General features: G+C 43.0%; 1 protein-coding gene across 2 annotated transcripts in view; it reads right to left on the bottom strand.

The window, feature by feature from the left end:
* The window catches only part of Fhl2 (four and a half LIM domains 2), a 71,691-nt gene extending 52,054 nt beyond the window's left edge, over window positions 1–19,637 (bottom strand). The window contains exon 1 of one of the 2 annotated variants that reach the window (XM_046423287.2): window positions 19,483–19,637. The gene's annotated coding sequence lies outside the window, so the exon portion shown is untranslated. The remainder of the gene's footprint in view (window positions 1–19,482) is intronic. The other variant, XM_046423290.2, reaches the window with a different exon arrangement.
* Between the last annotated feature and the right edge of the window lie 1,542 nt (window positions 19,638–21,179).

The raw sequence follows: 21,179 nt of genomic DNA, 5'->3' as shown, positions 1-21,179 counted from the left end.
GTGGGCTGGTACTTCGCAGGTGAAACAAAGTCAACAGCTCTCTTTAGCGAAGGACTTCTCAGAGCCTTTAAGGATGCAGCGTGCACCGTGAGTTTCAGGAGGGGTAGAGTAGTTTCACACAAATCTCCTCTCTGGCTCATGAACACCTGTTAGGCCAAGGAAGGAAGCCAGTTTCCAGAGTGCTGCCAAGAGTTTGGAAGTCATTTAAAGGATGTGGGATAGATATGGCCTATTCTTTTGTTTTTGATGGATGAATCTAGATGGAGTATAGAAATTCACCTGGGGCTCAGGTGGGAGCCAGGGGTTGCTGTGGGTGTGTATCCAGAGCCCCTTGAGTGCCTGTGGGGGCCCTCGGCTCCTGGGGCTGCATGCCTCCTTCTCCTGGGATGCCTTCGGCACCACCAGGCTGGGGCATGACAGGAGTCCTAAGAGGTACCCTTGATGAGCGCCCACCTTCCTATTGGAGATGACGCTCAAATTGCTAGAAATTCAGCTGCCAGCCACTAACAGGAGTTGTTCGATTGTTGTTGTTTTTTTTTCCTTCTTTTTCCGTTTTGAGCAGGGGTCTCACTAAGTTCCCAGGCTGGCCTTCAGCTCCTGTTCTCAAGTGACATCCCCCCACCCCCTGCCTTAGCCTTTTGCATAGCCAAGACTTCAGGTGAGATTTTTAAAAGTTGTGCAATCAATAGAAATTTAGATCCATGATTGGGTATTGATGACCTAGCCTTCTGGTTGGGTCATCTGAAGGTATTATTATCAGGAAGAGAGAGAGAGAAAAAAAATAAATAAAAAGCAAGTGTGTGATGGGGATGAATCCTGTTTGAAGGGGAAGTGCTTGGGGACCAGCCATCCAAATAGAAAAGTTTCCTTAGCTTGTACTAACAGGAGATTTCAGGGGAAGAGTAGGGAGGGTGGTGCTGTGGCTGTAGGGGTCATTTGAGTTAAATAATGAAAGGAACCGGTAGAGTAAGTGAGGGCTTGCAAGAGAGTGAGGATTGTCAGCAGTGGGTCAAAGGTCAGTTCCAGGAGGTTGGTGGGGCAGGAAGGGAGGGAGTGTCCATACAGCTGGCTGAGAAGGGGGCTCTCAGTGAAAGGTAAAAAGAGCCAGGAGAGAGGGTGGGGGGAGACAGTGGCTAGCGTATTTTTAGGGGAGTGGCCAGTGGCTGCTGAGAGTCCATTCTGTACATTATGGCTGCTGTCACTTCTGAAATATGTCACAGAGGAGTGATGGGGCCAGAAGCCAAGTTTCAGTGGGTTGGAGGTTAATGTCAATTGAGGACATGAAGATGGTACTACAAGAATCCTAATGGGGAAAAAAGGAAGAATACAACCAAGTTGCATAGATAAGGAAACCAAGGCCCAGAGAGGTTGAACAATGTGCCAGAGACCAGAATAATGGCTGTAGATAGGATTCAAATCAGGAAAACTTTTTTTTTTTTTTTTTGTGGTGCTGGGGTTTGAACCCAGGGCCTTATGCATGCAAAGAAAGCACTCTACCAACTGAGCCATATCACCAGCCCTAAATCACAAGGACTTTTGCTTAAAAATCTGCTCATGTTTCCTGGTTCTTTGCTTCTAATTTTGCCTTAGTCTAGTCTTTCCTGTAACCAGCCTTCAACCTGATGCCATCCAGGGACCACCCCCCCAAGCCACCGGTTAACCCATTCACATATAAAAAACATCCAGCAATTCTTGGAGATTCCAAGGATTTTAGGAGCTGTCTACCAAGAAACTCAATGAAGACCCAATATTTATTTCACAGTATCACCAGCTTCCTCATGATTCCTTGGTAACCTGTGACTTAGGAATTTATCAGATACAATTGTAGTCTAAGATGTTGTCTTCCATACCCTATGATTCAGAAAGTTATGGTTATATGTATTTGTCATACACAAAGGTACACAGATATTAAAGCATCGTTTTCAGAAGTAAAAAATGGGAGATAGCTCAATGTCTTTAGATGGGAAAGAGTCAAATAAATCACTCTTCCATATATCGGAATTCTATGCAGCTTGTAAACAGTAGGGCAGCATCTCTTTATAGGGACCAGTCTCCAGGACAAATGTTAAGTGAAACAAATAACATGCAAATTGTTATCACCATTTCTGATAAAAGAGCTCACGTCCATTATAGTGTCACATACCACCGAACAGTGTTTAATGATGGATCACGTATACAAAATGGCGGTCCCATGAGATTAAAATGAAGCTCAAAAACTCCTGTCTCTTGGTGATATGGTAACCATTCTAACATCGAATAAAAGCCTAGCATATGCACTTGTACACAGTGCCTAATCCTCGATAATGATAATACATGACTGTAACTGGTTTATGCATTTACTATAATAGGCTTTTTATCATTATTGTGGAGTGTCCTCCTTACATGAAAGTTTCCCGTAGAACCATACACCACGATACACCGGAGCAGCCTCCGCCATTTCCTGCTTGCTTGTGCCATTATCTCTTGTGCTTGATTTAATCTCATGCTGTTTTGGTCACAGGGCTTGAGAGCACCAGGCTATACCATACATGATGCTTTCCCACAAAGCCTAAGTGTGTGGCCAGCTGTGCCCTCTAGATTTGTGCAAGTGCACAGGGACGAAATCACCTTGCAATGCATTTCTCAGAACCCTTCCTCATGACGCCACATGGGGCTGGAAGTCTAGAATATCTTCGGAAGGCCAGGCAGGCCCTTGCCTGCAGAACTGTTCTGGGAGGACTGGATGGAGCACGGAAGCTGGGAGAAGACTAATTTTCATGTCTCCTTTTTTTCCATTTTGAATTGTATACCAAGTGTGTCGATTATCCAGCTAATAAATAAAATAAATATCTGGCATGTTTCGTCACAGCAAAGGCAGTTTAAATAATGTCTTCTTGTAATAAAATTTGATAATGCTTGTAAGCAGGGACTGTAGGTGGCTTCACAATAGGCAGTGGAATCATCCATGACAGAATTTGCAAGAACAGAAAACTATGAGTGTGAAAAATCACATTAAAATGTGTTGGGAAAATGAGCCTTGTGAACAGCTGTTCTTAAAATAGAACCAAAAGGGCAGGGTGGGGGAAGAAAAAAAGCAAAGCAAATACCTTCAAAGCACAGAGATTTCATGCACCCCTAATTCACTCTCTTTTGCTCTAACCACAGAGAAGTTAGGCAGTGGGATCTCCTTTGAATAGAACCATTCTTCGTGGTACGAGCCCCACACATATGGTATAATTATCTAGATTATTTAAGCCAAAAAAAATGTATCTTTGCTGGGAGTATAACTCAGTGGTATAGAGCACTTGCCCAGTAAGCCTGAGGCCCTGAGTTTCATCACCAGCACTGCAAAAATCAATCAATCAATCAATCTATCTATCTTAGACTTATTTTTTACAATGTGGATGGATGGGGATTATTAAGTAGAATCAGAACTATGTTTAGAATCATAATGCGATCAATTTCAAGTGGACTAAACGAGCGTTCCCAACCTTTTCTTCCCCTCCACATTCCTTTGAATGCTTTAATGTTATTAAAGATCATGAAGGGCTTTTGTTAATGTGGGTTACACCTAATTGATATTTACTGTAGTGAAAGTAAAAACTGAGAAGCTGGGCACAATGGCCCACGCTTGTAATCCCAGCGGCTCGGGAGGCTGAGGCAGGAGGATCTCGAGTTCATAGCCAGCCTCAGCAACAGCAAGGCACCAAGCAACTCAGTAAGACTCTGTCTCCAGATAAAATACAAAATAGGGCTGGGATGTGGCTTAGTGATCCAGTACCCCAAGTTCAATCCCCAATACCAAAAAAAAAAAAACTGAGAAGCTAAAAAATAAAATCATTTAAATATACTGATATGAGGGCCATTATATGTTACCATAAATTATTTTTAAGAAAAATAACTATGTTTTCTAAAACCAAACAACTAGTGAAAAGAGTGGCTTGGCTTCACACTTCTGCAGTTCTCCTTAATATTTAGCTCCATAGAAGACACCTGGCGAGCCAGACCCTCCTGCCTGCTTCTGCATTCAGCCTGTCCAGGTATGTGACGTGGCTTGAATATGGTGAGAGCGCAGAGGTAGAGCCCTCGTCGGGCAAGTGCAGGCCTTGGGTCTGACCCCCAGCCCCTCCAAAACCAAAACCAAACATATAATATGAAGGAAATACAGATCTATAATATGTTAGAACTAGCCCAATTCAAAGACCTCTCTTATCTCTTAGCATTCCTTGGTTCGGAGACTCATCCATCTCCATCTTCATGCTGACCTGTGTACGCCCCTTGTGTGTCTGTTCAAATATCCATTTTTTTTTTATAAGGACACTAGCAATATTGGGTTGGGGTATACTTTAATGACTTCATCTTTACTAAGTACACCTGTAACAATCCTAGTCCCAAGTAAGGTTTCACTCTGAGTTATTGAGGTTAGGCCTAAAAGCATACGAACCTAAGGGGAGAAACATTCAATCTATGGCATCTTAACTAATAATAGGAGCAAATCATTCATAAATAATGGTGGCATGAGGAAGAATCTAATGGACATGGGTCAGAAAGAGGGATGATGGCTCAGGAAGGGACTGGAGGGGCAAGGGTTTGGAGAAGAGGAAAAGTATGTCTCTCCCACAGCCACTGAGCCATCCAGCTCCAGGGGCTCCATCTATACCCTGAGCATGGGATCCCGGGAGTTTTACAGAGCCAGTGGCAACCCAGTGTCCCTGTGTTCCAGTACTATACAGGCCAGATTCATGGAAGAGAGGTAGGTTACAGTCAGATCCCACGTGGTCCAGACGTCCCTTGAAAAACAAGGTCATCCAGTGGGAATATAGTGCATAGAGTTGCAGTCCATCATCCACAACTTTTCGCTAGTTTGGAGGGATGGGCAGATTCATGTGGAGTGCTTGGGAGGGTCTGTCAAATTTTGTTTGGTGCTAGTGACCTGGAGCTTTGTGGTGGCATTCTGCTCTGCTAGAGGTTATGGATCGGGTTCCAAAGCCAGTAGTTCAAATGCCTCATCATTGGATGGTGGGTGTTGGTACAGTCTTCCTAACTATGATTGGACCTCCATGTCTTTGGGTTCCACATCCAATGATCCAACCTTCTGCAGATAAAAAATATATAAAAAATGATTTCAAAAAACTTCCAAAAAGCAATGCTGAATTGGCCATGTGCTGAGTACTACACTAGTACCACGGGAATAAAGTACTGTGTAGGCATTACATTGGGTGTTATAAGTCATCTAGAGATGATTTAAGTTCGTGAGATGATGTACATAAGTTACAGGCAAATACTATGCCAGTTTTATATAAGGAACTTGAGCATCCATGGATTTTGGTATTCACAGGGTCCCGGAACCCACTTCCTGTGTATACCAAGAGACAATTATACTCCACAGAAATCCTGATGCCTAAGGTAAAGAAAATGAACTCAGTTCTTCTGATCAACAAAACAAAATTATCCTACCTCATCCCTTGATGTCATAACTGTTACATCAAAGCATATTTCTGGGGGAAGGCACGGTTCTGTGCTAGGCTCACAAAGCACAGTCCTAGCCTCAGGGACTCAACATCCTAGAATTTAGTCTTCTACCTTTTTTTCCTTGATTTAATAGAAAACATGCCTCTATTTCCTCACCGTGCTATTTTTACACTTACATTAGCATTCAGCATTAAGACCTTTTGTTCCCTCAGCTTTTTGTCTCCTTTGGGGTCCCGTAGTGTGTGCACTGGAAACAGAACCCAGAGGAGTTGCCCCATGGTAGAATGACAGTGAGGGTGGGTCTCCCTGGCCCTCATTCGGGTCTACCCACAGGATGCTGGCTCGGCAGTGACCTGGAATCAGGGTGGAAAAGCAGTCCCCCATGACCTATGTCCTATCTTTCCCAGATTGGCAGCCAGCTGGGTGTGGAACATCTGGTGCCTGTGGACACAGGGGCCCCATGAGATAGGATTGCTGGTCCTTCCCAGATAAAGCAAAGCCACCGAGGAAGTCAGCTCATAGTGGGAACAAGGGGTCACACAGAAGACAAATATTTTCTTCTTGATTTATAGTTTCCTCCTGCTTTGATTTACATTTTAATTACAGAATTATAGCCCTAGATGACATAGGATCTATAAACCAAACTGTGAGCCACAAAGAGACAAGGGACAATTAAAATTAATTTTGTGATAACGTTTTTGTCCTGACAGATGTGACCTATCTTTAACAACAGATCACTCCAGATGAAAATAATCTCAATTAAATACTGTCTGCAGTTTAACTGTGCCCCCCCCCCCACTGTGTCTTTAGGTTAACTTTTTGAATTCTCTTTGATTGACTGAATGAATGAGAAAATGATTGTCTAGATCAGTTATGTATGGGTTGCTTTGGCCAAGATACCAGAATCATTGCAGAATGACTGTTTTTCATGCTGATATTTTCACTCATCAGACACGGTGTCACACAGCTAACTGGAATCCAGAGTAAGGCTGCAGTCAACAATGTCAGAACTCCGATTTTTTCTCTCCCTTCTAGCCCTTCCCTGCACCTCTGATCACCTGAGAATTAAGCAAAGTCCTCTGGAAACATGGGAGCAAGTGGAAGGTGTTTGCACGGGGCCTGACCTGGGCAGCTATCAGGGGCCAGGACGCTGGGGGAAACTCTTCCCTTCTACTCCTTGATCTTTGCTCCCATAGGAATGAGGGGCTTATGGATTTTTCCACAGGAGGGAGGCCATCAGTGATACTCAGATGTTAGAAGAACCCAACAAAACAATGGCATCTCAAATGCAAGCCTCAATATTCTGAATGATTGGGAATCACAGCCCAACTTTCTGTTATTGGAAAGCCACTTAAAGATTTCAAAACATGCTTCATAAACTCTATCAATGGCCCTTTATAAGTATAAATATCTGCATTGTAGAATGGTAGAGACCAAAGTACAAAGAGAGGAAATACTTGCTTGAGACCTCAATGAAACTGGTGACAATACCAGGAAGAGATTTTTACTCCTAGCAGTATTGCAGTATTTTTAGCTAATCAATGGACAATACTTGCCCTTTTTATTATTATTATTATTTTTTTTTAATTTAAGGCCACAGCCATTAAGCAAGCCACCATGTTTCTATAGGAAGAAGGCTTATTCTTCTTTATCTTTCTATCTTGCCTCCAGGTTAAAAGGTATTTGCTTCCAAGCTTTTTCATCAGCTGGGAATATCTTTCCTGCCGGAGGCAATGTTTTACCAATTGCATTAGTCAGAGTGCTCTGGGCTCTTAGAAAAACAGGCTCTCCACTCCCATAAGGAACAGGGAGTAGAAGAATTTTCCAGCTTTCTGGAAAGGCAATGTGTGTTCTGTCTCCGTCACTTACTGTCATGCCTTGTCTCACCCCAAACAAGTCAGTATTCATTTTTGATGTCTCAAAGCAATTGCATCCAAGTTACCTCAACCAAGCTCCATAATTCAGGCCAAAAGTAACCAAAAAGAGAATGAAAAACACATGGTAAGGACTGGAAACAGCATGTCTACCCAAGTCCCTTTGCAGTTTGCTCTCTCTCTCTGCTTCCAGACATCCTCCTGAAAGTCCTCCTTTCTGCTCTGCATTAGGGTCTCCTTCTCTCCTCCCCACTCAACAGCAGTCAGGAAAGCCCACCTTTGATGTGGGATCTGCCCTTCCCGCATCTCCCTCCTGCCCAATCACAGGAAAAAGCTGGAAGTCGACCCAGCTGCAAAGACCCTGAAACAATGAAGAAGAGAGGCCAAACCTCGGACTGGGTTATTTTTCCACTTATTTTGTGGCACAAAGGGAGGTGGTGCCTCAGAACACACACACACACACACACACACACACACACACACACACACACATGACCACCACTATCACCACCTGGCACTCCCACATTTAGGCACAAATTATGCCAGGCCACAGAAGCTGCAGAAGAAGCCGGTGTTGCTAATAATTAATATCGCTGCTTTTAAGCTTCTCAGACATCTCTACTGCCATGGCCCTACAATTTCTGGTGACAGGTGTATGGTTTTGGGGTTCTTTATTTTTCCTTTTTGATAAAGAGTCGTGTTGATAGAATGGATCAAACAGGGAAGCGTTTTTATCAGCTCTTGCTTAAGGGACCCATTTCTGCCATCTGCAGAGGGAGGATGCCTGAGAGGCGCATTATACAGATCCAGGACAAAGGAAAGAGGAAACCTGCAAATGCAGTCTACAGAGGGTGTCGCCAACTCTCTGACAGGCAACCTGTACTAGAAAGTACAATTTTACATCACAGCCACTTCAATGCACCCCTCCCAGGCAGCGCTAGAATAACGCACTGCAATGAAATATACTTGCTATGTGAGAAGCACTGCTGTGGTATTTTTCCCCCCTTTTTTAGGTGGTCTAATTTTGTTACTAGGAACATTCTGGCCTCCATATGCCAAACTGATTTCATAGCTTACTACACACCATGAGACTGTGAAAGTTGTCAAATCTTTTTTGTTTGTTTGTTTGTTTTTGGTACTGGGGATTGAACCCAGGCGTGCTTAACCACTGAGCCACATCCCCAGCCCTTTTTAATATTTTATTTAGAGACAGGGTCTCGATGAGTTGCTTAGGGGCTCGCTAAGTTGCTGAGGCTGGCTTTGAACTCGCGATCCTCCTGGCTCAACCTCCCGAGCGGTTGGGATTACAGGCATGCGTCACTGCCTGGGGAAAGTCGTCACACTTAAGTTGAAACTCAGATGTGGAAGGGTTCCTTATAACTTGAGTGGTGGACAGCAGAGAAGAAAAGCAGTCCAACTTAAGAATGTCACAAAAGCAGAGCAGGCTAGCAGTGGGGACTGCAGTTCTCCAATATCAATAGTCTATTGGGGAGGCACAGCTCTGGCTTCCCAACAGAGGACTGTGGAAGATGGGACACATCATAGAGTCACCTTGTAAGAATGGACTTCCACTGATCTTCCACTTGATAGAAATGGAAATTTTTCTGAGGCTGTAGCCAAGCTTATGGAGGTTGAATTCTCTCTCTAAACTCTTAGGCTTGCAGCTAAGACAGCTCTACTGGGTGTCTTGTTGCCTAAGTTATGAGACTTTACATCCAGAGATGGGATCTGTCTCCAGCAGAGGCATCAAGGACTTTCTTGGTTCTATCTATGGAACTGACAGTCACACATAACTTAATATTGGGGACATGTTCTACGAACTATGTCATTAGGCAATTTTATCTATGTGTAAACAACATAGGATGTATTTAACCAAATCTAGATGGACTGGCCTGCTACACACTCCTGCTGTATGGTACAGCCTGTTGCTCCTAGGCTGGGTTACGAGAGCCTTAACCCAATCAATGAATCAATCCCCTGATGAGATTAATTGAGTGGTAACTAAAGGCAGGTGGGATGTGGCTGGAGGAAGTGGTTCACTGGGGGCTTGGCTATTTCTGGAGAGTGGAATCTCTCTCTGCTTCCTGCTTCCCATGTGAGCTGCTTCCCTCTGCCACACTCTTCCTCCATGATGGTCAGTCTCACTTCAAGCCCCAGGAATGGAGCTGGCTGCCTATGGACTGAGACCTCTGAAACCATGATCCCTCAAATAAACGTTTCCTCCTCTACAGTTGTTTTGGTCGGGTCCTTAGTCACAACAGAAAAAAAGCTGACCCAAACCTTACTGTTGTGAATTCTGTAGACGAAGGTCACTTGTTATCTTAGACATCAAAACATTGGAAAGGTGCAATAAACAGGGGCTGGAGGTGTGGTTCAGTGGTAGAGCTCCTACCTAGCAAATGCACAGCATTACAGAGAACAAAAACCAAAGAAAAACAACTGGGCGATGACGAATATTTTAGCTGTGTTATAATCTCATAGAACCACCATCATATAAAATTGTATGTGACACTCAATTGTATTGATTAAAGTGCTCTCACAATTGCCTGTTTGGACCATAAACTTTTCAAATCCTACAGTCACCATGTGGGTGGACAACTGAGCAAAGTGTACCTATAGCTCAGTCTGTAATTATTGCTCTGCCAGAAACACAAACAGCCTGCATGTCTATTTACCTCTAATTTCTAACACTGATGCACATGTTAAGGAAAGGTTTGAAATAATGCAATGCCACGCCAGGTAAGTATTCTCCTCCCTGGAATTCATGCTCATCACACCTTCCTGCTGTCCTCAGGAGCTTGCTGAGGGTGTCCCCCTGTCCTCCCTGCTTGGAAGAATAGAGGCCCCTTCAGATACTTGAAGTGCTGGAGGCTCCTTCGTGTCTCCAAATGGGAGAAAGGAGTCTATTTATATGTAGAGGCAGCCCCGTGTTGCTGGAAGGTAAGTTATGGACAGAGCTCAACTGATGGAGATTTGGGAGCCAGGGGGCCTTGCTGAGCTAATTTGGGGGCTCAGAAAATGATACCCCAAACTGAAGGTGAAATCTCTCCCTGCCCTTCCTGGCCCTCCTAGCTCCCACCCTTCATTGACTCCACTGAGGCAAGGCATAGAAACTAGAATCCTCTTCTCCAAGGCTCACAATAGACACCAGAACCTGTTTGCCCCAAAGCCAGAAAAGCTATACATCATATTCTAGCTCATCCCCACCTTTGTGTGGAAGAGGGGGACATGAAGAAATTCTCTGGCCTACTCTGGCTGAGAGTAGGTCATCAGACCCCGCTTCTAGAAAAGGTCCTGACCCATACCTGGGAGTGAGGAATGCTCACAGAGGGACCAGGAAGAACCCAAATAGACAGGCCTTGCCGGGCTCCCCACTCAATTAGTATCAGCTCACATTTTTTTTTGGCCAATCACACTTCTACATGGCTGCCTATGTTTCCTTGAACCTAAGCATAAACATGGGTTGGATCATGCTGGGGTCACCAGTCTTCAATCTGAAGCCTCCTAAGTAATGTAAAACTACTATCAAAAGTTAGTGTGTTTCCCTTGTTAACAGATTGCCAGTTTATTTCAGGTATTTATTTAACATTGAACCTATGAGGGAAAGTTTGAATTTCTCCACCTCTCATGTTCCCCAGACTACAGCTTGTCTCTGACTTCCTCTCTCCCCCTGAAACTAATTTCTTTTGTGACCAAATAAGGCTTCGGTCTTTTTTTTTTTTTTCTCATGTTCATCTCTCCCTCCTGGATAAGATCTCTGTTTTATGTATCTTGTTTACTGAGACTTGAAACAGCCTTTGGGCTCGTTCCAGCCCTGGGAGATTGGGGTTATCATAGACCCCCCCCAGCCTGATTTTAAGACCCACCCAGACCATCACACTAGCTGCGGACAGGGCCATACTGCTGATGCACGGCTGTGCCTACCTTGGCTTTGTCCTCCTGCATCAGCTTCCTCTGCCACCCTGCTGGGCTGGCTCCTAGAGTCCTGTCCCTGCTAACCTGGCCCACCTCCATTCTCTGCGTATGCAGGCCCTGTATGCCCTGGAACATCCTGAGCCAGGTCACCCTGTCCTGTCCTGGCTCCTCAGGTGCTAACAGGCTCCTCTTTGCCTGCTCCATTTACCTTGTGGGTTCCAGGTTCTGGGTGGGCCCCAGGCTGGCTGCAACTCTGCATTCCGTGTGGGCACCGCCCTCCTGATGGGAGGCATGGCACAGCCTGTCTCCAGGCAGGGCTGTCATTTCCCCCTTGCAACCTGCTTTTAGTGCATATCTGTGGTTTTCTGGAAGTCAACAATAGGTTTGGGGATGCAGTGACATTGGTCATTTTAAAATTTTTACTTTGATGAGATGAAATAACTTTTAAAGCTAGCTGTGACTCTTTGGCATTCTATACTGTAGAGGGAAGAAGGGAATGAACTGTCCTGTTAAATGTCATATATGAATCCCGAGCCTGGAATCTAGAGCTCTCCATCCTCCTCTCATTACAACAATGGGGAAGAGGATAAACTAAACACCAAAGGCTCTGAACAGCATGGGACTCCAACTGGGTCCAAATCACAGTTCTGCCTCCCAGGGACTGTACAAGGATGTCCCCCCCCACCACCAAACGTGCACTTTCCAATCCCCAGGACCTGTGGATATGTCACCTTACATGGCAAAACAGACTTCACAGATGTGGTTAAGGATCCTGACACAAGGAGATTATCCTGCATTCTCTGGGTGGCCCACTTCTCTGGGTGGCCCACTGTGTAATCACAGGAGTCCTTACATGTGATAGATGGAGGCAGGAAAGTCAGAGTCAGGGAGAGATTTGCAGATGCTATGCTGCTGTCTCAGAAGGTGGAGGTAAGGGTCATGCGCCACAGACACAGGCAGCCTATGGAAGCTAGAGAAGTCAAGGAAACAGATTCTCCTCTTGGGCCTTGCTGACTTTGATTTTATCACAGCAAGACCCACCGCAGATGTCTAACTTCCACAACTGCCAGATAATAAATTCATGTTACTTTAAGAGAATAACTGCAGAAATTTGTTGCAGCAGCAATGGGAAATGAATACAGCAGCTGTGTCTCTTTAGTTAAGTTACTTCTCTCTTTCAGTGTGTGTCCTCAAACTAGGAATCATCATAACACATACACCGTATGGATGTTGTGAAGATGGGATAACTATTTGCGCAGCATTTATATCTTACGATGTATTTGGTATTACAACTCTAGAGATGATTTAAAGGATATGGGAGGATGTGCATATGCAAATACTGTGCTATTTTATAAAAGGGACTTGAGCATCTGCAAATTTTGGTATCCATGGGGAGTCCTGGAACCAATTCTTTGCAGATACTGAGGAATGATTCTGTGTGTGCATATATGTATGCATATATTTACATCTATATATGTATATGTCTATATATGTATAACATACATATATATGAATATTCATACATGTATGTATATGTATGTATTTTGTAGATGTGTATGTATATGACATAATAAGCACCTTAAGTAAAAGTAAATTGGGATAATAAATAGATAAGTCCAGGTGAGCAGGTAGAAAGTGGCAGTATAATTTTAGATGGGTATTGGGGGTAGCTCTCAGATATTGTGTGCATGAAACAAGGAGTAAGTTGTGTGCTTATCTTCAGCAAGAGTGTGATCAATATAGGAATCAGCAAATGCAAAGGCCTTGGGGAAGGGCACTGTGACTGGAGGCCCTAGGTAGAGAGGGAGAGAGGGAAGAGATGAGGTCAGATTCCTGGGGTTTAGATTATGTAGGGCTCACACATACACACACACACACACTCATGAACACTCACATACACATACATACACACTATATACAACTCATACACACTCACACTCGTGCATACACTCACAGTTATACACACATACTTCACACACAGACACATTCACACTCGTGTACAAACTCATAAACACATGCTCACACTCACACATACACTCACACATATACACTTACACACACTCACACATACACTTATACACACTCACAGACACATATTCACACGTATACACTCACTCATGCACAAACACAAACTCACATATACACACGCTCACACTTGTACACTCACACAAATGCACTTACACACTCACGTTCACACACATACACACAAACTCACACATACACTTACATACACTCATGCACATACACTCACTTGCTCACACACATACACTCACACACTCATGCACATACACACTTACCCTACTTTTGTAGGTTATGCTGAGGAGTTTGGATTTTGTTGATTTGAAAAGCTGCTGGAGAATTTTGAGCAGGGGAGAGTTGCACTTTAAGTTACAAATCTAAAAATTTCAAAAAAGAGCCTTTGTGGTTAAATGGAGCTCGCATTTGGCCTCTGTGGAGCTGCCTGGCTGCTCCTGCCTGAGTTGGCAGCTTGCTGGCACTCCCCAGGAAAGAGTGAGGCATTGCACACAAAAGTAGCAACAGTTCAGGGCAGGGAGCCAGGATCCTGCCCCGGGTTAATCAATAGCCAGACTGGAGGATCTGCTGCTGCCGCTGCTTAATAATGGGAGCTGAAGTTTTATCAATTCTTCTATCCAAATTTAATTATTTAAATGACGTTGAACTTGCTGCTATGAATTTCCAAGCCTCGGACTTGTTGAGAACCCTGTTTTAACTACAAGGTCCCTACCCCACCCTTCCCTGCTGCCTGCAGACGTTTTTCCATCTGAGAGTACAGATAAGAATGGTGTTATAGCTGTGAATATTTCTTTCCCACTTGAATGATTGCCTAAGCTGGTTAATTTGAATGCCAACAAATTTGCACCTGCTTATGTGAATTTTGTATTTACAATTTGCAGGAATAGAGAAAGAAGCCTGTCTCATATCCATTCTGGATCTCTTAGCTTTTTGTATGTTGCCGGTAACGTTTGTTATTTTTCACCGACTGTAACTGGTTGAACTCTGTCATTTGATTTAGGGATTGGAAGAACATAACATTTGGCCATTGGGCCCCATTTCAGTGTAATTAAAATTGGGCTTTTGAAATAAGGAGACTATTATATTCTCTCCCACCTGCCTTTTGTTTCCTAAATTATGTTTCCAGAGATAAATAGATATTGTTTCCTAATAAATTACTTAAAAGATCCTGGGTAAAATGTGCAGCTGTTCAAAAAGGAAGTTTACAGAGTTTAGAATTTATCCCGCATCTTCATCTTCTTATTCCTCTCCCTACACACCCATGTGCATGCACACACACACACACACACACACGCTGTGATCAGCGAGACTTCCAAGTCAGAGGATCTACTCCTTATGCAAATATCATCGTCAAATATTAGTATTTATTGCCCATTGAGCCAGCAACCAGGAGTCTAACCCAGAAGATGAGCACCCCTCCCGGTGCTGGAACTAAAGGGACAGCTTAAAAGGAAACACTCATTTTAAAGATGAGGTCCTTTCTCCATGCTTTTCCACGTGCTGTCACTGCACGTCTGGGCTCGGGTCCAGCTTTCCCCGACACCGCCTCTGCACCCTGTACCAGGAATCACAGCGAGCCTCTCAGAATTGCCAGGAGCCTCTCAGAATTGCCAGGTGGATCGCGAGTGTGCGCATGCGTACAATGCTCTCCCTGCCCCAGGCACTCACCAGAGGTTCATTTTATTTTAACTGTGGAATTCAAATTAGTCCCAATTCAGATACTTTACATAGATTTTTTTTCCCCCTTTACCTTGGGGATTCAAGATAAATCTTTATTCCAATTATAAAATGTTGGGTTTTAGAAATGTCTCACAGAGAACAAAAATCAGTGAGACAGCCCTGGCCCTAAGTAATTGCCTTTCTTCCAAACACACATTTAGCCTATATCCTAGAACCTTAGGATGAGCTGTATTCTATCTCCATGTCGTTCACATTCTTCTCCACCTGTAAAGTTCTCAGCCTTCCTGCAGGCTCCATACCTCCATCTAGGCAAACTTCATCCCAAGTACTTCCTTCCTTTACACTCAGTTCCTGTAGTGCTCATAAGTGACACTGAAGCCCACTGTCCATTGTACAAGGCCTTAGAATTGCTCTTTTGCTATTTAAATCTAATGCCAACTAGATCACAAAGTCCTTGAAGAAACAGATCATGTCTTTAACTTGGTTGCGCCTCTTAGAATGCATCACAGGATTAGAAACCTCAATTGCCTTATCTGGAAGTAGGAATAATAATATCGAATAATAAGAACAATAATACCTACCTATTGGGCTAATTTATTAAATGAGTTAATACTGAGTAATTGATTCATATTGAATCCTGGGTACAGTTATCATTCAATAAAGCTGAGCTATTATTTTAAGAAGCTAATCATTCTGGTTGCTTATTTACTATTTTTTATAATTGGTGGTGATAACTGGAATGCTTTTTAGTTGCAGAGTATGTCTCGATTCAGAACTTTCACAGTTACAGAGTAGAAAATTTAGTAAACTATTTAAAATGTAGAGATAAATACAAAATGACTTCTAATCTTATCTCTCACATATACTAATATTATATATTTCCGTGTTTTTAAGCTTTTTTTAGTTTTTTAAGCTAAGATAACATATTTTGAATATTTCATTGTATGCTTTGTTGCTAATTTTTAAAAATTAAAAATTTTATGCATTTGGGCATGAAGGCATATATGTATAGTCTTAGATCCTCAGGAGGCTGAGGCAGGATATTCTCTTGAGTTGAGGAGTTCAGGGCCAGCCTGGGAAACATAGCCAGAATTTTTTTTCTCTTTGAAAACTTCTATGCAAACTTTGTTTTTACTCCCATACTATGGCTATTTTTCAATTAGAGATAATTATGTTCCTCATTGTCAAACGTATCCAAATAATAAAATAACACCAGACTAGATAGCACCATCCTGGTTATAAGTTGCACAATAGGCTGAATTTAGAAAATTGCATTGTTTACAGTTTTAGTTTGCAAATTGTTAAATATGATCGTTCATATAACCCTTTGTGTCTGTTCCTTACCCACCTTATTGTCTTACAAACAATATGACGTGGAACCAGGTAATTGACATCATCTTTTGCTACTCCTTCTTTTTCTAGTAAACCATGAACTGACATTTTGGAATTAGTCTAGATTGATGGGGGCGGTATTGAGAACAGGCAGAAAATACTATGGTGGTTTTTCCATGTAGCAATAGCAGTCCCCACAGCCCCTTCAGTTACCACATACTCCCTGTTATACCATTTAGCTGGGTCCCAGGTGCCGAAAGAACACTTACTTCTTGAAGATCAAAGTAAAGTTCTTGCACTTTCCCCTTAATATCAAATTAAGGACTTCTCCTTAATAAACATTTCAAAATTTTATGACATGTTACTAGCTTGGTGCTGGTTTCTTTCAACTTGGTTTCTTTTCAGTATTATTATTTTGTGATACTGGGGACTGGATTTTTAAAAAAACTCTAACAGTGAGGTACATCCTCAGTCCTTTTTATTTTTCACTTTCAGACAGGGTCTCCCTATGTTCAAGGCTGACCTTGAACTTGAGATCCTCTTGCCACCTGACTTGTTGAAATTACAGGAGTATATCACCGTGCTTGGTTCCATATTGCTTTTTAACTATAGCAAAATTTCAGTGTTAAAATGGAATTTAATTCCTCTTCTATCTAAAAAATGTATCTTTTAAATTCATTTGAAGCCTCAAGTTGTAAAAACTTCCTCAAAGTTAAATTTGACTTAAAAAACTTAAATGGGAAAGCATGTGTTTAGCATGGGCAAAGCCCTGGGTTCAATCTCAATTTCCTAGTTGACACTTTAAAAATTATAATATTTATGAAATATATCCTGTTATGTATCAAACTGCTCAAAACTTAAGTTTGTTCCTTTCTGGTTTTCACCCATATTTTAAAATAATGACAGTAAGTGACAAATTTCTGGCAAAGCAATAGTAATGAAAACAATCAGCATGTCACACTTTCAAGACACAAGGTAGTTGAGGTTTTTTTTTTGTGTGTGTGTGTATAACTCAAAGGGGGTGATAATAGTGTAGAAATCATCACACTGATCAGAAATTGAAGTAAGTTGTTATAGTATAATAAAATGTTTTTACCTGAATCTCCATTTATGCTCTTTTACTTCCCTTTGATGTAACTATTATGAATACTTTAATATACTGACTAACTGAAAGGAGTCATCATGTCATATGGAGATAACCAATTTTCAAGGAATTGGACTTTGAATAGATTGTAAAAGTAGGTTGACCATAAATTGGACAAAAAGTAGGTTACCAAATAACCTGATTATATATATATTATTTTTAAAAGAGAAAAAGAAATCTCACTATGTTGTACAGATTGATATATTTTGAGATTAATCCCCCAAACATTAATTTGTATGTGGGGAGACCTACAAATTATTAAAGTTTTTATGTATCACTTCTTCTCTTTTAAAACTCCTATTATAGTAATGGTTGATCTTCCCATCATGGATATCTTAGAATCAAGAATAGTTAAGATAAGCCACAAAAAGCTAAGGTTATCCAGGGCTAATAGAACTACACGACACATAGCTTTTCATGTTCTGCTCTCCACTTCTGTGTGATTTCTAAGGGGAACATATATTATTTGTATGGTAAGAAAAAAAATATAAGTACTATGAATATAATGTCATCTCTTTTTCCAGTGGGGAGAGGACGATTTAAAAATCAGTATCTCTGGACCATGTATTGTAAATGTTGGATATTTGGGAGATGGGTAGAAAGGCGTAGGGCCTTGTACTTCATGCTGTGGGAATACAGGGCCATATGATGTGGCCCAGACTAAGGGATCTGGAATCGACAGAGAGCTCTGGAATCACTAAAGAGTATGCTCTGGAAACATTAAATGGAATGATGAGATCTCCAAGTGCAAAAGATGCTTCAAGTCAGGCAAGGTGGTGAGTGGGCAGTCAGGGCACCCTGAATGGGAAAACTGGCAACTTTTCATGGACATTCGACTTTATGATATTTTCTCATGGCCGGGGATACAGCACAGTGGGAGAGCATTTGCTTAGCATGTACAAGGTCCTGAGTTTGATCCCCAGTACTAAAAAAAAAAAAAAAAAAAAAAAAAAAAAATTTCTTAATATTAGAAGAAACCTCCAATATAAAATTATTTGAATTGTTTATCTGGCCACTCATTTAAAAACAAAGAAAACTTTTGTAAAATAGGACGAATCTGAATGTATAAGAGACCTTATTACAGTACATCTTGTCAAAAGCCTAACAATGAGACAAACTTAAAATCGCATTCCTTGAAAACAATAATAAAACAGCAACAGCAGATCTCTATAAATATGAGATAAAATATCATCAGCCAGGAACATTAATACCATATTTAGACTTCAAAATTATTTAAAAAAGAAAAAAACTGACCTGACAATCCACGCCCGCCCCCCAGCTCCGCCCGCCTCCCTCCTTCTTTGCTTAGCCTTGAGCTGGGTCAAGCTGGGGTATGTTTACATACAGGAACCTCCGGTCACAAATGACACTATCAGTAGTGAGATCTTATGCAACTGGTCAGAGCATTGCTCAGTACTATGCATCTTAGTGTATGCCCAGCTCTAGATTAGTGAAATATCCATGCTTTTCCTTTTCAAAGCATGCAACAGCTTTTTGGACTTTCAAACCATCAGCTGTCACAAGTCATCTTGTATAAACATACTTTCCCAGCATAACCAGACTCCTTGGTAATTTGCCTCTTCACCCCAGGCCATCCGGAAATACTGTCAAAGAGAAAAATCTCGAGTGCACTGTGATTTTTTTCCCCCCTGCTTTGGATGTTTATTTTATAATTTTTCTTCTCCTTTTCCTTTCCATTAAAAAAAATCAGTTTTCCAGTGTTCAAAACTGATTCCCATGGAGAGAGGGCAAGATGCATGGGGGCTTCTCTCTCATTCTCTATTTCCAGGTAGACACCTGGGTAACTCTGGGCAGGGTGGATTCTGTTCTGTCCCTGAAGCCTCGGGGAGAGGGCTTTGCTGGTGGTGGGAGACAGCAGCCAGTGCTACCTGGGTCTCTGCTGGGATTTGCCCGTTTGCCCAAGCCTTCCCTTCCAGGGATGGGACACTCCCTCTGCAGAGATGCCAACATAGCCCAGTGTCCAAGCCTGGCTGTAGCACAGGGTGGGAAGATGGCATGGGAGAGAAAGGGACAGGAAACTGTGGCTCTTACCTGCAGTGTCAGAGTCCTGTCTTCCACCCTGCTGCCTGGCCAGCAGAGACACAGCCACAGAGGCAGCCTGCTTTGCTGGATGCCCCAACCGTGTGGGCACTTGTCAGCATGCTATAAATAAGGCATATCCAGAGCGCTGGCCCAGCCCAGGAGATAAGAACCCAGTCCCTGGCTCCTGAAAGCCTTTTAAGGTCTTCAGAGGCAAGGAGACTCAGGGCCCAGATGGGAAGGGGCTGTCATGTCCCCATGTGGCCGACCTGCTTCAAGGACATCTCAGACCTGACACCTATCCCAGCAATCTAAAGAGCAGCTGAAAGGGGAAGGCCACCCACGCCAGAAATGGATCTCGCCATGTCAAACAACTGGCAGAGCCTGCAAGACTGGAGCCTGGCAGCTCCGTGGCTGCATGTCCCTTGAATGAGTCCACTGTCATTGAAGCACAGGAGCGGGAAGGCACTTCCCCTGAGTCACACAGCACCTCTGTGGTTGTGGAAGGGAGGATCTCCCTGTGTGGGTCTCAGGAGCTGCCTCTGGGTAGAGCTTACCCACCTGCTCTTCCTGGTTTAGGAGGGCATTTGCTTGGGTGAGAAGGATTCTAGAGAACACTAAAGGATCTGCTCAATGCCTGCCAGGCACATGGGCAGCTGTAGAGTGGAACACACTTCCAGAAAGTTCCTGCTCTCCTCATCCTCCCCATTTTTGCATGATTGTAGGGTTCTTGAGCTGCGGATCATTTTCTCTATGGAATTGAAACAGAGAAAACTTACTGGAGCCTTTTTAAAAAGCCACATGCTGTAAGAGGAAAGAGAAGACTAGCTTGAGGGAGCAGCAGCCCCCAATTCCTCCTTAAATTTCCTGCGTATGAGTGTGCTGAAAAGACATCTCACGCACAGCCCCTCCCCAGCTGGGTCGGCAGCAGATGTCTGAGTTACTGCAGAGGCTCCAGGTCTGGGAAATCATCCCAAGGAAAGAACTGTGGACGTGGGCGGCGACCTAGCTACAAGGACAATTCTTGCAAATCTTCTTTTAATTAGGAGGTAACCTCAATGCCCAGCAAGAGCAGACCAGCAAAATGATGTAGGGGAGGGATAGGGGGCTTCCCTCCATCTTTCTAGGTCCCTTGGGTTGCAAATTAAAGTGACATAAAACAGATTAACAGGAGGAAAGTCCTCTTAATTATGTGCGTAGGCACTAGAGTTCCACAAAATAGAGACTAAAGAGGATCACGTGGCTCAAGCCTTTAGAGCATCCTCAGCCCCAGAACGAACAGAGGGATAGGGGTTTGGAAGGTGGAGGCCTCACAAGTTATGAAGGGTGAGGGAAGGAAAGGTATGGGGAATAAAGGCTTTATCATGCGGATAAACTTCTCAGGTAACAAATCTCCCAAAGGGAAACCCCCTATCTGTGGGTTCACATCTGCAGATTCAACAACTGCAGGCTGAACATATTACAAAATAATTGCATTTCCAGTAAACATATATAGACTTTTTTTTTTTCTTTTTTTGGTCCTGGGGATTGAACCCAGGGATGCTTAACCACTGAGCCACATCTCCAGCCTGTTTTTGTAGTTTATTTTCAGGGAGGGTCTTGCTGAGTTGCTCAGGGCCTTGCTAAGTTGCTGAGTCTGGCTTTAAACTCACCATCTTCCTGCCTCAGCCTCACTACAGGGATTACAGGTGTGCGCCACCATGCCTCGC

The sequence above is a fragment of the Marmota monax genome, unplaced genomic scaffold, assembly GCF_021218885.2.
Source record: "Marmota monax isolate L192 unplaced genomic scaffold, Marmota_monax_Labrador192_F-V1.1 WCK01_AAM20220418_F8-fsc00271, whole genome shotgun sequence".
Classification (NCBI taxonomy): Eukaryota; Metazoa; Chordata; class Mammalia; order Rodentia; family Sciuridae; genus Marmota; species Marmota monax.
This window is presented reverse-complemented; position numbering and strand designations above follow the sequence as displayed.